At 55.5% G+C, this 5,000-nt stretch overlaps 1 non-coding gene across 1 annotated transcript in view; it reads left to right on the top strand.

Annotated features, from left to right (window-relative positions):
* The first annotated feature begins 4,361 nt into the window (after nucleotides 1-4,361).
* LOC126197247 (small subunit ribosomal RNA) overlaps nucleotides 4,362-5,000 on the top strand; it is a 1,909-nt gene continuing 1,270 nt past the window's right edge. Inside the window, exon 1 of the ribosomal RNA XR_007539626.1 lies at nucleotides 4,362-5,000. This exon is cut by the window's right edge and continues 1,270 nt beyond it. This is a non-coding gene — a ribosomal RNA (small subunit ribosomal RNA).

Below are 5,000 nucleotides of genomic sequence, written 5' to 3'. Positions count from 1 at the left end.
CTCCACACCTATAAGTCCCTCATCCGCCCTATCCTCTGTTACGCCCATCCAGCCTGGATCTCCGCCCCCCCTTCCTTTTATAAATCCCTCCAAATCCTTGAACGCCATGCTCTCCGCCTTGCCTATCGCATCCGTCTCCCCTCCCCCACGCGGATCCTGTATGACCTTATCCCCTTCCCCCACCTCCTCCTCTTCCTCGAAAGGATACGAATCCTCTACACCTCCCGTAAACTTGATCCTCCTCACCCGCTCGTCTCCCCGATCCTCTCCCACCCCCGCCCGCTGCCGCGCCTATACTCCCATGTCCCGCCCGGTCTCCATCTCTCCACCCTCCTTACCCTCTCCCGAGGTGGCTTCCGCCAGCTCCCTCTCCCTGATGATGTCCTCCTCCCCTCCATCTACCCCTCCTATCAACTTTGATCCCCCCCCCTCCTCCTGTGTCCTATCCTTTAGGCACCCTCCCTCCCTCCTATCCCCTCCCTTCTCTTTCCTTTCCCCCCTCCCTCCTCCCCTCTCCCCCGGGCTTCCCCACCCCCTTCCTCCCTCCCCCTCTCTCCTTTGCCCATGGCATCCCTGCTCTCCCCTCTCGCTCTCCCTCTCCACTTCCTCCTCCTCCTCTCTTGGCAGGTCCCCGGACTCGCACACGCTTAGTGAACATTCGCGCGCCGGAGATCATCGCCTTCTGTGTCTCGTGTGTGTGCCGCCGTTTAGTGTTTTTGGTGTCCGCCGTCCCACTACTACGTTCACTTGTGCCGTCGGATTCGTCAGTGTTGTGTGCGCCGTGCCAATGTGTTCTCAGTGTTGTTATCGTCACGTGTGAACGACTCCGTGTTTTTTGTGTCTATGTGACATCTTTCTTTTGCCCGTCACTTTGTTTCATTGTCTTTCTCCGTTTTTCTACTTTTGTAAACCGCTGTGGCTGAAGAGCGGCGTAGTGTGCCGCTGCCAGCCTACTTGCTTTGTACAAGTATTAAAATAACAATAAAGTAAAAAAAAAAAAAAAAAAAAGCGTTTTATCCAAGATGCGAAATTCCCGCTGTCCCTACACATGCTCTAAGTCTGTGCGCGATTGCGTGCTCACAGTACGGATTCCGATGCTGAGCGATCAGCTAGGAAGCGCCCCAACCATGTCGGTCCCCATGGGCGTTGCACTCGCAGTCGCAAAGACTCTGGCAATGGCTAAAAGCGCTCCGCAATATATCACGCAGACGGGTAATGACGGTCCGAGCGCTCAGTGTGAGGAGAGCATTACTGAGCCCTGACCCACAAGCAGGTTGTAGCGTATCCCACCCGCAGACATGTGACGTTGTCACACGACCAGTTGTCACTAATCGACTCATTGCTGATAATCATATGCCATACACCGGGGAAAGCTGCCGCAAGGGGTAGCTACGTAGTGCAGTCGCACCTCTACTACTGTACAGAGATAGAACACCACGAGACTGCAACCAGATTAAACTGATACATGGCGCTGATAACTAATAGATGCAGAGCCATCGGAATATAGATGACATACGACATACAACTGTCCCTATACATGCTGACAGTCTGTGCACACAATGTGAACTACACGTCACCCAGACACCCTATCACACACTACTCTCTGGCTGTAACAGACACAGACACAATATCTAAGCACCACCATGGAACAACATCCAGTGCATCCTCTCCGCCACATTACACCATTCACACTATGATAACAAAACCAGGAGGTCCACCCCAAAAACAGAATATCTCACTCTTCCAACAACCATCATTACGCAGATAAGCCACAAACACCCACACATGTGCTACACAGGGGTGCAGCCAACACCACCACACTGGCGTGTCTCACAGCATATAAGCAATGGCAGGAATGAAAGACACAGGTCTGCCACTCCCTTGCCACACCCACGGAACCGGCGCACCACCTCCCCTGAGCCAAAGGTGCATCCTGACGTGACACATCTCAGGGTGCCTCAGGCGTCCACTTACCATCATCACTATGAACGAACCTCGTCCCCTCCCCCCCTCATACACCATCCCTTAACCTAACCCATGTTGCGCCTTAACCTAACCTATGTTGCGCCTTAACCTAACCTACGTTGCGCCTTAACCTAACCTACGTTGCGCCTTAACCTAACCTACGTTGCGCCTTAACCTAACCTACGTTGCGCCTTAACCTAACCTACGTTGCGCCTTAACCTAACCTACGTTGCGCCTTAACCTAACCTACGTTGCGCCTTAACCTAACCTACGTTGCGCCTTAACCTAACCTACGTTGCGCCTTAACCTAACCTACGTTGCGCCCTAACCTAACCTACGTTGCGCCCTAACCTAACCTACGTTGCGCCCTAACCTAACCTACGTTGCGCCCTAACCTAACCTACGTTGCGCCCTAACCTAACCTACGTTGCGCCCTAACCTAACCTACGTTGGGCCCTAACCTAACCTACGTTGGGCCCTAACCTAACCTACGTTGGGCCCTAACCTAACCTACGTTGGGCCCTAACCTAACCTACGTTGGGCCCTAACCTAACCTACGTTGGGCCCTAACCTAACCTACGTTGGGCCCTAACCTAACCTACGTTGGGCCCTAACCTAACCTACGTTGGGCCCTAACCTAACCTACGTTGGGCCCTAACCTAACCTACGTTGGGCCCTAACCTAACCTACGTTGGGCCCTAACCTAACCTACGTTGGGCCCTAACCTAACCTACGTTGGGCCCTAACCTAACCTACGTTGGGCCCTAACCTAACCTACGTTGGGCCCTAACCTAACCTACGTTGGGCCCTAACCTAACCTACGTTGGGCCCTAACCTAACCTACGTTGGGCCCTAACCTAACCTACGTTGGGCCCTAACCTAACCTACGTTGGGCCCTAACCTAACCTACGTTGGGCCCTAACCTAACCTACGTTGGGCCCTAACCTAACCTACGTTGCGCCCTAACCTAACGCACGTTGCGCCCTAACCTAACGCACGTTGCGCCCTAACCTAACCTGTAATTGTTATATGAATTGAAACATTCATGTAGCGTTGCCTAATCGCAACCCTCTCAACATAGGTCAGTGCTCGCACTCTCTGGTGTCCTGCGTATTGATTCATGTTACGGTGCGTACCCTCACAACATCTAGCGAGTGGTGCGTACGTTCCACATGGTCCCGCTATCCACTGTAATGTGTACTGCTGTAAGACTTATATCGCTCCCCTGTCGCCTCTAGTTCGTCAGGCGGGAGTTTGCGTGTTCAATGAGCTTCGCAGCTGTGCAATGGCATTCGCATACGTACGCGGGCCACCTTCCACGTGTTCTCTCGTGCATACGTCGCAGCATGTATGTGGGCTGATGTGGCGTGTCGTGACGCATATCATCCAGGCATGCAAGACCCACTGAATTTGCAAATGTAGATGGACGTCTACGTTTGCTGCCCAAGTTACGCAAATGAACTGGAAATCCGTTGTTGCGCGGTTGTATACGCTGGAGGTGAATCATTGATTGCGACAATCGGTACAGGTATTAACTGGTTGCTTCAGCGACACCCGTCATACCCACGAACGTGAGTGGGCATGTGGGTATGAAGCGATACGCGGCGGTGGCTGGGTGGGACCGTCCCCGGCCGGTGAGGGGGGAGCGCCCGGCGTGCTGGCCGCGCGCTGCGTGGGCGCACGCGCTACAGCCGGCTGGTGGGGGCGCCCAGTGGCAGGCGCGCCGGCCGACGGACGCGGCAGGCGGCGCAGCTGCGCGCCGGCGCACCCAACGCGCGGCGCCGTGCGGCCAAAGTGGGTCCTCGCGGGCCCGGTGCGAAGCGCGGTGGACATCTGCAGTGTGCTGGTCCGATTGAGGACTGTGTGCGTTGAGGATGCGCCGCCGCCCGGCACTCGGCGCCGCGACGCCGTCTGCTGCTCGGTCGCCCCCGCGGTTCTCGCAGGTGGTTTGTATCGCAGCTGTGCGGATGTGTTGGCGCGTGCGCTGTGCTGGGAGAGTTCGCTTTGGCACCCAAGTGGGGCTCTGCCCCTCTGTGGCGCTGGCGTTGGAGCTGCCCGGCCACTGTTTGTGGCCGCGTGTTGTCTCCCGCCGGCAACACCACGACAGCACGCTCCCGGGCCTCTGTCGGCAGCGGCAAGCTCAGTTGGGAGCACGGGTGGTCGCACTGAAAGCGTCTACTCGCCTATCTCCGGGCGATTGCGCCTCTCTCGAACCCGACCAAGTACTTAGGACGGCGCTGCGCGCCGCCGGGACCTGAGAGGGTTTCGAGGTGTATCGTGCAGGGGAGCCCAGCCTCCTCCTGTTTGCGGAATAATTGAGCGGACGCTTGCGTGTTCGCGCGGGCCTCCGGGACACACTCCCGGGCGGCCGGCTGCTCAGCTCTAGTTGACGCAGCTCCCTGGTTGATCCTGCCAGTAGTCATATGCTTGTCTCAAAGATTAAGCCATGCATGTCTCAGTACAAGCCGCATTAAGGTGAAACCGCGAATGGCTCATTAAATTAGTTATGGTTCCTTAGATCGTACCCACGTTACTTGGATAACTGTGGTAATTCTAGAGCTAATACATGCAAACAGAGTCCCGACCAGAGATGGAAGGGACGCTTTTATTAGATCAAAACCAATCGGTCGGCTCGTCCGGTCCGTTTGCCTTGGTGACTCTGAATAACTTTGGGCTGATCGCACGGTCCTCGTACCGGCGACGCATCTTTCAAATGTCTGCCTTATCAACTGTCGATGGTAGGTTCTGCGCCTACCATGGTTGTAACGGGTAACGGGGAATCAGGGTTCGATTCCGGAGAGGGAGCCTGAGAAACGGCTACCACATCCAAGGAAGGCAGCAGGCGCGCAAATTACCCACTCCCGGCACGGGGAGGTAGTGACGAAAAATAACGATACGGGACTCATCCGAGGCCCCGTAATCGGAATGAGTACACTTTAAATCCTTTAACGAGTATCTATTGGAGGGCAAGTCTGGTGCCAGCAGCCGCGGTAATTCCAGCTCCAATAGCGTATATTAAAGTTGTTGCGGTTAAA

This window comes from Schistocerca nitens, chromosome 7 (genome assembly GCF_023898315.1).
Source record: "Schistocerca nitens isolate TAMUIC-IGC-003100 chromosome 7, iqSchNite1.1, whole genome shotgun sequence".
Taxonomy (NCBI): Eukaryota; Metazoa; Arthropoda; class Insecta; order Orthoptera; family Acrididae; genus Schistocerca; species Schistocerca nitens.
The sequence above is the reverse complement of the archived record's forward strand: the minus strand, read 5'-3'. Positions and strand labels throughout refer to the sequence as shown.